At 37.1% G+C, this 11,472-nt stretch overlaps 1 protein-coding gene across 1 annotated transcript in view; it reads right to left on the bottom strand.

Annotated features, from left to right (window-relative positions):
* Positions 1 to 11,472, bottom strand: part of DENND1A (DENN domain containing 1A) — a 581,826-nt gene that overhangs the window by 547,305 nt on the left and 23,049 nt on the right. The gene's annotated exons all lie outside the window — the stretch shown is intronic.

Here is an 11,472-nt window from a genome sequence, read left to right as displayed (position 1 = left end):
ACAGTAGAGCTGACAAGGGACAAGGTTGTAGTCACTTCTTGGGTCACAGCCAGCTACCCAGAGGGACCAAGTAGTTGAACCTGTGGGCTCAGGACCATAGTCACAGGGGACATCAAGTTCAATTGGCATAACATACTACACAAAACATTGTTCCACCTCCTACTTTGGTGAGTAGCAACTGGGATCTTAAAACTTGCAAGCATCTATCTAGATGCAACGATGGGTCTCTCCTCATCCAGAGCAAACAAGAATGAAGAAAACCAAAGACTCATGGAAACAATTAGTCCTCACGATTGGTACACCATGCAATCCTCAGCCTATACGACTATGAGACCAGAAGAACTAGATGGTGCCCGGCTACCACTGTCAATCACTCGGAGTGGGATCTATATAAGAGATCCTGGATAGAGAGGGAGAACAATGTGGAACAAAACTCAAAATCATTTGGAAAAAAGAAAGGGGGGACCAGGTTTGCTGTTCTGATAGAGCCTGGTGGAACCACTGAGACTATGTATGGTCCCTAGCTGCCCTTAAGGTCAGGAAATGAACCCACACCTGCAGCTTCCAGCCAAACAAAAGAGAGGCATATGAGTTGAACATGTACCTGAAGTAGATATACTCCTTGGAGAGAACAGTCATGGGAGAAAGAGGGGCTGTTTATGCACAGGGAGACAGTTCAGGGGGCAGGAGTGCATGGAGGGATGGACACAGGGAAGAGGTAACTCTTGGGAGGAAGTGGGAGAGGAGCTGTTGCATTGGGGTAAACTGTAGTAAATGTCATGAGACAACGTGTGTGTGAACTGCTGTATGGAAGTGAATTTGCTCTGTAAACTTTCACCCAAATCACAATATAAATAAATATATATATATATATATATAAAGAACAAAAATCCTTATCATTAGACTGAAAAAGATGAATCCTAATTAGGATATATAAAAAGAAATATCTACCCCTAAACAAACAAACAAACAAAAGACCCATTACCATGGAGTTGATTCCAATTTAAAGGAACAATATAGAACAGAATAGAACTGCCCCATAGGGATCTCTGGTGGCATAGTGCCTAAGGCATTTGATGGCTAACCAGAAGGCTGGCGGTTCAAACCCATCAGCCACTCCTCAAAGGAAGGATCTGACTCGACAGCAGTGAGTTTGGTTTTTTTAATAGGGTTTCCAAGGCTATACTCTGTACAGAAGCAAACTGACATATCTTTCTCCCATGGAGTGGCTGGTGAGTTCGAACCATCTCTCTATCCATTAGCAGTCATGTGCTTAGCCACTGCGACATTAGGATTCCTCATCTACCCCTAGGCATATGTAATTGTTAAACTGGAGAATGAGACAGATTATTTATAATTAGAATAAAAGTGATCATTAGAATAAAAGATGACTTCTCAACAGCAACAATAAAAGCCAGAAGACAATAAAATGGTATCTTTGATTTGCTTAAAGAAAATAATTATTAATCTAGAAAAAAAAAAATAATTCAAATGAAGAAAAAACAAGAGTTTTAGATAAACAAAAACTGAGATATTCGCCAAAAACAAAAGGATGGTCTTCAAGCAAGAAGAACATAATCCCAAATGAAAAACAGTCTGTAGCCTTTGGCAGATTACAGAACCTCTTTATGACACAGTTTCTCCATCTGTAAAACTAAGACAATAACAGATCTTTCTCATATAGGGTTTTGTGAGGATTAAATAAATTCATATAGATAAAATACGTAACGACTGGTATATACTAAGTCCTATATAAATCACAATCACCTTATTTAAATGTACAATTCAGTGACATTAATTATATTCACAATGTTGCACAACCACCACCACCATCCACTACCAAAACTTTTTTATCACCCAAAACAGAAACTCAGTATCCATTAAGCAATAACTCATTACTCCCTACCCCCAACCCCTGGTAAGCACTGATCTTTTGTCTCTATGCATTTGCCTATTCTTGATACTTTTTAAGTGAGATCATACAGTATTTGTTTTGTGTGTGACTTATTTCACTTAGCATAATGTTTTCAAGTTTCATTTATGTCATGGTATGTCTTAGAATTTCATTTCTCTTTATGACTGAATAATATTCCCTTGCAGGCACAGTAATTATGAATAAGGAAGGATTTACTTCTGCCATTTTGCTATTTGTTCTCTGTATATCTCATGCCTTCTTATGTTCCTCATTTCTTCCCATACTGCCTTCTTTTGTGTTTAGTTCATTTTTTTTAATAGTGAACCATTCTGATACTCTTCTCATTTCCTTTTGTGTAAACTTTTAAGATATTTTCATTGTGTTTACCACAGAATTATACTTCAAATTCTAAATTTGTAACAATTAAAAAAAAATTCACTTCCGTTGAGTCGATTCAACTCATACTGACCCTTCCTTGTGTTTTGGAGCGGTATCTCTACCGCCAATTAGGAAGTAGATTGCCCGATCTTCCTTCCAAGGAGTGGCTCTTGGGTTTGAACTCCCAGCCTTCTGGTTAGCAATCAAATGCCTTAGGCACTGCGCCACCAACCAAAACCAAACCCACTGCCATGTAGTCGGATCTGACTCATAGCGACCACTCCTTAGGTTTCCAAGGTGGTATCACTATGGAAATAGATTGCCCAACCTTCCTTCCAAGGAGTGGCTGGTGGGTTTGAACCCCCAGACTTCCGGTTAGCAGTCACATGCCTTAGGCACTTTGCCACCAGAACTCCCAAATTTATAACAAGCAATTTGAATTTATATCAACTTCAATAATAATAAATAAAAAATGTTCCTATATAGCTCTGACCTTCTCCATTTTGTTGTTATCACAAATTATATCTTTATACATTGTGTGCCCAATAACATAATTTTTTTAAATACATTTATCTTTTATATCATGTGGGATATGAGGTGCAAACCAAAAATACATTACAACTGGCCTTTATATTTACCTATGAAATTACTTTTACTAGAGATCTATACCAAAAAGAATTGGTCAATGTTTAACCATTTCAGGAGGTAGTTATGATCAAGAACCAATGGTATTGAAGGAAGAAGTCCAGGCTGCACTGAAGGAACTAGTGAAAAGCAAGGCTCCAGGAATTGACAGAATACCCATTGAGATGCTTCAACAGACGTAGAACTGGAGGTCCTCACTAGTTTATACCAAGAAATTTGGAAGACAGTTACCTGGCAAACAGAATGTAAGAAATCCGTATTTGTGCCCATTCCAAAGAAAGGTGATCTAATGGAATGAGGACATTACCAAACATTAACATTAATATCACAAGCAAGTGAATTTTTGCTGAAGATAATTCAATAACATTGATAGTAAACTGACAGCAATTTAAGCCGGATTCAGAAGAAGGCATGGAATGAGGGATATCACTGATGGTGTCAGATGGATTCTGGCTGAAAGCAAAGAGTATCAGAAAGATGTTTACCGTGTTTCATTGAATGTGCAAAGGCATTCAACTGTGTGGATCATAACAAATTATGGATAACATTGCAAAGAATGGGAATTCTAGAACACTTAATTATGCACATGAGCAACATGTACATAAACCAAGAGGCAGTCATTCAAATGGAACAAGGGGATACTGCACGGTTTAAAATCAGGAAAGGACTGCAGCAGGTGTATCCTTTCACCATACTTATTCAATCTGTATGCTGAACAAATCTGAGAAGCTGGACTATGTAAAGAAGAATGTAGCACTTACTGATAAAAATCAAAGACTATAGTCTTCAGTATGGATTATACCTCAACCTAAAGCAAACAAAAATCCTCACAACTGGACCAATCAGCAAAATCACAATAAATGGAGAAAAGACTGAAGTTGTCCAAGATTTCATTTTAGTTGGATCCACAATCAATGCCCATGGAAGCAGTAGTCAAGAAATCAGACAACATACTGCACTAGGAAAACGTGCTGCAAAAGACCTCTTTAAAATGTTAAAGAGGAAAGATGTCACTCTGAAGACCAAGATGTACCTGACCCAACTGCTATTTTCAGTCACCTCATATGCATATGAAATCTGGACAATGAATAAGGAAGACTGAAGAAGAGTTGACACCTTTGAATTGTGGTGTTAGCAAAGAACACTGAAAATACCATGGATTGCCAAAACAAACAAATCTGTCCTGGAAAAAGTGCAGTTGGGATGCTCCTTATAAGCAAGAATGGCCAGATTTCACCTCACCTACTTTGGTCATGTTGTCAGAAGGGACCAGACCCTTAGAGAAGAATACCATCCTTGGTAAAGAAGAGGGTCAGAGAAAAAGGGAAAAACTTTAAACAAGATGGATTGACACAGTGGCTGTGATGGGCTGAAGCCTAGTAAAGATTCTGAGGATGATGCAGGACTGTGCAGTATTTTATACTGTTATACATGGAGTCACTGTGAGTCAGATCCAACTCAGTGGCACCTAACAACAACAACAGAGACCTCTTTCTCTTCATACAGGTTCAAATTACTCTCTGGTGTCCTTTCATTTCATCCTGAAGACTTCCTTTATCATTTCTTCTAGAGTAGGTCTGGTGATAACAAATTCCCTCAGCTTTTATTTATTTGAAAATGTCTTAATTTTATCCTCATTTTTGAAGGACCATTTTGCTGGATACAGAATTCTTGGCTGCGAGTTTAAACACGTCATCTCACTGTCTTCTGGCCGCCGTGATTTCCAAGGAGAAATCAATACATAAGCTAATCAAGCCTCTCTTGGGGCGATTAACTTCTCTATCTCTTTTACTATATGCAAGATTCTCTTTATCTTTTGTTTTTCGTTATCCTCAATGTAGACCTCTTTGGGGTTATGCGACTTGGAGTTTGTTGAGCTTCTTTTTTTGTTTTTTTATTTTTTTTGTTGTTGAGCTTCTTAATTGTATAATTTCATGTCTTCCATCCAATTTAGGATGTTTTCAGTATTATTTCTTCAAATATTCTTTCTATTCCTAACTCACTTTCCACAACAGCAGCTCACATACACTCTCTATCATGACATTGACTGAAATTTCCCATAATTCAACAGCTCCCTTCCCACTTCCTCCCCATAGTTATCTCTTCCCTGTGTCCTTCCCTCCCATGTACTCCTGCCCCCTCCCCAAGCTGTCTGCCTGTGCTTACACAGCCCTTCTATTCTCCCATGACTGATCTCTCCAAGGAGTGTATCTACCTAATATAAATGTTCAGGTCATACACCTGTCTTTTGTTTGCCTGGAAGCCACGGGAGTGGGTTCATATATTCATTTTTCTAAATTATTTTTCCTTTCTATTCCTCAGACTGGATCATTTCAATTGTCCTAGCTTCAAGTTTGCTGATTCTTTTCTACCCGCTCAAATCTGATGTGGAGTCCCTCTAGCGAATTTTTCGATTTAGTTATTGTGCTTTTCAGTTCAAAATTTTTCTTTTTACAATTTCTATCTCCTTATAAATATCATCATTTTGTTCATAGATTGTTTTCCTAATTTCCTTTAGTTCTTTGTCCATGTTTTCCTTTAGTTCTTTGTGTATATTTAAAATAGTTGTTTTTTCAGTCTTTATCTATTAAATCCAATATCTTGGCTTTCTCAGAGATAGTTTGTTACATTATTTTGTTCTTTTGAACATGCCAGCCTTTCCCTGTTTCTCTGTACGCCTTATAATTTTTTGTATTATTGGAAACAGGTCATTTGAGTAATATAACATGGTAACTCTGGAAATCAGATTCTTCCCCTTCCTTAGTTTTCTGTGCACTCACTGGCACTCATGTTCTCTCACTCTCTCCCTCCTCTCTCCTTATCTTCTTTTCCTCTCTCCTCCTTTTATTACTGAAAGCTGTAGTAGTCCATTGCTTTAATGACTTTTGCAAACTATTTTTTAAAAGACTGTATTACTTGACATGTGTTCACTGTTCCTTCAGCTGTGTTCAGCTACTGTTCTGCAAGAGATTTCCTCAAATGCCAAGAGTTAAAAAGGAAAAAAAAAAGAGGAAAAACAAGTAAGCGAAAGAAAAAGAACAGGAAAAGTACTTCTTGCAGTCTTTGCAGATTGGTTCTGTGTAAATACATTTACACAGCAATTGACTGCAAAGCTGTCCATACCCTACTCCCTCTACTGTGCTCCCACAGCACTGTGTGCCTATCTCTAATATATTTATCCCTGATACTTATAGTTACTGGTTTACCTATTTGTTTCTCTCACCAGATTTAAACTCATTACAAACAGAAACTCACTTAATGCCATCAAGTCAATTCCGACTCACCGTAAGTACCACTGCGTTGCTGAGGCTGTAAATCTTTATGGGAGCAGATTGCCCCATCTTCCTTCTATGGAGCGACCAGTAGGTTTGAACCTCTGACCTTCTGGTTAGCAGCCAAATGCCTTATTCACTACACCATCAGAGATCCTTATAAACACAGACCCTGTTGAATTTAATTTATATCCACAGCATTGAATGCTCCCTCAAATACTTGTTGAATTTATGAATAAGTATATGAAGAAAGTCCAGTCTGACATGGGAAATGGTCCCCTCATAGACCACAGCAATGTATGGAATACCGAAAATTAAGAATGAGTCTCAAGAAGACTCTGAAAACATCTACTTACAAACCTGCATTTTAATATCCTGACATAGCTCAAACACATTGTAAGATCAGAGGTGCGACCGGTTAAAAAACAAAACAAAAAAATTTTTTTAATGTGTTATTATAAATAACCACCTCAGAAACCCAAAGGGGATCGCTATGAGTCGGAATCAACTTGATGGCACTGAGTTTGTTTTTTCCTTTTCTTTCTTTTTTTGACTGATAGGTTATCACCATGGCAGGATATAACACCCTCTACAGCTGTTGTGCAAATAAAGAAAAAAGGAAAAGAAAGGAGGGAGGAAGGCAGGCAGAAGTGAAGGAAATATTCAAAATTGAAACAATATTTTCAGAATAAATAAATAACACTTTCATAAATAAAGTGTCTCTAAATGAAGGAAACTAAAATTGTGAGATCAACTAGTTTTCCTCTGCTAATGCTCAGGTTTTAGGGAATAAATCCCTCTATCAGGGTTTCTAAAACATTTCCTTTTTGCCACAATAAGTGCTCAATGACAGAGTAAAGAAATCATTCAGTTTCACTGCAGGGTAGCATTTAGAGGCATCTTTCTGTCTTGAGGGGCCAGCTTCTCAAAAACATTACAGGGCTGGACAATTTTCCAGATTAAGAAGCAGCTCTTTTAGATAATTATTACAACACATCTAAATGAATTACTTCTAAGGTATTTTCATAGAAAAAAATTAAATACATATGTTCACCTTTAGAAAGCAACTTGTATTGTCTGAGAATAAATTTATAAGAAAAGCTTCAACATCAATAACTGAGGCAGATGAGACCATTTACAACTCAGATTTTAATTTGTTATATTATCTCACTTTAAATCTGATCATTATTTGCACTATTCTGTTGGTAAATCAACTCTCTGGTCTTTTTGAACACAAGAAGCAACTAGTGGCCAATAGTTCATTCCAGCAGCCCTTGGCAAATGGTCCTGCCCAGTAACTTGAGATTGTTCACTGATTCTAATCACAGCCTTTCTAAAGAACCACTGTGTATTACAGGATCTTTGAGGTTTAATACTTTGCCTCAGATATAAATAAATAAATAAAACTCAAACTGACCCAGAAAGCAAAGTAAATCAAGAAACACAAGAAACAAATGAATGAACAGATTTAATCAATTCAGGCAATGATTACTGATCCAAATGAAGTTTACCTTTTCTCTTTTGTATCTTGTTCAAGCATATCCTCGTCTTATCAGCTACTTAGATAGTACTAGGCATTGTCAAGGCCAACTGCATGTAGAGTGGTAATAAGTGCTATGGATGGGAAATAGAATATAATGAACTAATCTTTGACACACTCTTCATCTCTTTTCTACCTGATAGGAAAAAAAAAAAAAAAAAAAAGATAAGTCCCTGGAGATAATCTAGAAGAAAATGTAACTATAGGTAAAATCCTACTCTAAAAAAAATACATTGTTCATTTCTATGTAAATGAGGCCATGATTTTTAAAAGCCTCACAAACAACTGGTACTAATATTGCTATGCTTATTTGGACACAACAAATTCTGTTGAAAGAGAAATTCTCTAAAACAAATGTACTCTTAAATGTCTCTTCATTTTGTAAGCTACCTACTGAATAAAGTTATCTTTTGGGCTAAAATTCAAGTAACATGGTCCCTGCCCTCAAGAGTAATAGAAAAGATAGTTATAGTACAATATGCAGGATGCCAAATAACCAAGCACAGGGAAGGGTGGAGCAGCAGGTGTCAGGAGTAGACAGGGAAAAAGACGAAAAGTGGTAACACCTGATCTGAGTCTTAAAGGACAACAGAAGTAAACCAGAAATAAAAGGAAGGAGGATGGCACCAAACCAAACTCACTGTCATTCCGACTCATAGACTCCACGGGGTTTCCAAGGCTGTAAATCTTTACCGAAATAAATTACCCCAGAGAAGGAAGTTAGAAATATGGGAAAGGGAGAAAATGAGAAATACCACTTTTCAATATCCACAGATGGACACAGAAATACACATAGATGTAAATGTGTGTGTGTCCACACATATATCATGTATTCTCTAGCTTTATCCACTAAGAAGGGCAAGGAGCAGCAACACCCCAATAGCAATGAGCACACCTAGTGTCCAGATCATGGCCTTTAAGTAGCATTCTCCACTAAAAAGAACCACGGCAGATTTCAAGGCTAAGGAAAGAAAGTAAAAGATGAGCCTGGAACATCCTTTTGTATCAAAAGCAAAGATGTACTCAAAGAACGAGGAAGACATGTCAAAAGAGCCCCTTCAAGTTAGTGCCCACTGATCAAAGCTGGAACAAATTGAATATTACACTTTATTCAAATGATAATTTGAATAATTCAACAATAACCTTGAATAAAAACAGAAACAATAAATCTATATTCAATAAACTGTAAATTTAATAAGGAATGGAATATTTACATAATTTTAAAGTGCATTCCGCAAAAACAATTAATTACAAAGTTATAAGAAGTAACTTTTCAACAGTGAAGCCTGACAGATAATATCTTTATCAAGTGATCAATATCAGTAATGGGACAAATAGAAATTGTGCACTATCTGATATGAGGCAATGAGAAGAGCACAGCATCACTTCCATGATAAACCCAAATTAGGAACCACAGTCTTTAAAAGTATCAAGGTCATGAAAGTCAAAGGAAGACTAAAGAAGGCTGAAAAACTAAATGCAATTTTTGATCCTGAACTTCATGAATTCCTTGCTTTCAAGAACATTATCGCAACAATTGCCAAAACTCTGAGAATTAAATGGAAGTGCTACATTGGTGTTAATTCCCTCTTTTTGATGACTGCATTGTAGTTAGATAGGAGAATGACCCTGTTTGTAACAAATACCCATTGAAATATATAAGGAAGATGTCAGCAATTTATTCTCAAATGGTATAGGGGAAAAAGCTTCCTGTGCTGTTATTGTAACTTGTCTGTAACTTTGAGATTGTTCAAAATAATTTTAAAGCTTTTTTAAAACTTAAAAAAAAAAAAAAGTACTTAGGCGTAATTGGATGTAGGGCAGAATCTATAACAACTTGAGGTTTCTGCCATACGCAGATGAATGGGTACTAATGCCATTCAACAAGACCCTAGAATAGAATATTTCAGGATTAGGTAAATTTTCCATTTTGTTTTGCTGGGTGGCTAGCAGCTGTAGGGAGGAGGATCAAGGGAAGACCAAAAAATCCACTGCCATGGAGTTGATTCTGATTTATAGCAACCCTATAGGACAGAGCAGAACTGCACCATAATGTTTTCAAGGCTGTAAATCTTCACAGAAGCAGACTGCCTTATCTTTCTCCAGTGGAGCAACTGCTGGGTTAGAACCGCCGATGTTTTGGTTAGCAACCAAATGCCTTAACCACTATACCACCAGAGATCCTTAGGAAAGGAAGAAACCCAAAACCAAACTCACTGCCATCAAGTCAGATAACTATTCATAGCGACCCCAACTTGGGTTTCCAAGGCAGTATCACTATGGAAGTAGATTGCTCAATCTTCCTTCCGAGGAGTGGCTGGTGGGTTTGAACAGCCTTCAAGTTAGCAGTCGAATAAATGCCTTAGGCACTACGCCACCACAGCTCCTTAGGAAAGGAAGAGAGGGATGAATTTTAAACTCAATTTGAGTTTAAAATTGAGCTCCAGAAGCAGCTGGTGGCAGAGCTGAGGACCCAGGTCTGGCATTCAAGAGGAGTCTAGGCCAAAGACACAGGCCATCAAGTCTGTAGGTGATAACAGAAACCAAGGTATGAAGTTTATACTCCAACATATTCCATAACAAATTGAGATGACTTATAAAAATACAGAGTTAAAAGGATAAAAGGTATATATGTCAACTGAGGGAGTACGGACAAAGGGAAAATAAAAGGAGGACAAATGAAGCCAGGCATAATAATAGCATACAAAACTGCATACTAGTATAATCCTGTATAATTCACAGAGCTAGAAGGCAAATAGCGTTCTTAAATGCCAATCCAAGAAGAATATTTACCAAAGAGGAGTCTCTAAATGTTGCTTTTGAATACTACTTGTACCATATAATAAGGAACTCAGCTGGCTTAGTGGGTAAAGTATTTGGCTGTTAAACCCAAGGTCAGCAGTTCAAACCCACCAGCTTCTGTGTGGAAAGAAGATGAGGCAATCTACTTCCATAAAGATTTACATCCGTGGAAATCCAATGGGGGTCACTGTGAGTCAGAATTGACTCGATGGCAGCGGCTTTGGGTTTTTTGGTACCATGTAGTATATGCTTCACTTGTGACCATTTACTAATAAACATCTGACATTTTCTTAATGAAAGAAAATAAGGGTATACTATTTTGTTTGCTATCAAAAATGGCTTATAGTTTATATAATATGAATAACACAATTCTGATGTTCTTTCAGTCATTAAATCACAAATATATCTGTATCTATGAATTTGTTCTCTTTCTTTATAGGACCAGGAATAAATTAGGAATACAAACAACAGTAACTAACATTTGCATGGGGTTTACAGTTTGGAGAGCATTTTTATATATTATACCTTCATTCAGTCCTTATACCATCTACTGTGACAAACAAGGAAGGTGTGGATCTAATATTACAGATTAGCAAATAGGTTCAGAGAGGTTCAATTACTTATCCAAAACCACATGGCTAGTAAGTAGAAGACTCGGACTATAACTTCAGTTTTCTGACTCCACAGTTAATTCATTCATTTATTCACCCTTCCATTCAAATATTGAGGGCCTCTTAGAAAGTATTCCCCAGTTTGTACTGTGGCTGTGAAGATCAAATAAAAGGACAAGAAAATGTTTACAAAGTGTAAGTTTAAAAAAAAAAAAAAAAAAATCTCACTGCCATAGAGTCAATTCCAACTCATAAGCAACCCCCACTGGGTTTCCCAGGCACTAAGCTCTGGTAGCATAGTGGCTAAAG

This window comes from Orycteropus afer, unplaced genomic scaffold (genome assembly GCF_000298275.1).
Source record: "Orycteropus afer afer isolate SDZICR_OR568_19922 unplaced genomic scaffold, OryAfe1.0 scaffold00037, whole genome shotgun sequence".
Lineage (NCBI taxonomy): Eukaryota > Metazoa > Chordata > Mammalia > Tubulidentata > Orycteropodidae > Orycteropus > Orycteropus afer.
The sequence above is the reverse complement of the archived record's forward strand: the minus strand, read 5'-3'. Positions and strand labels throughout refer to the sequence as shown.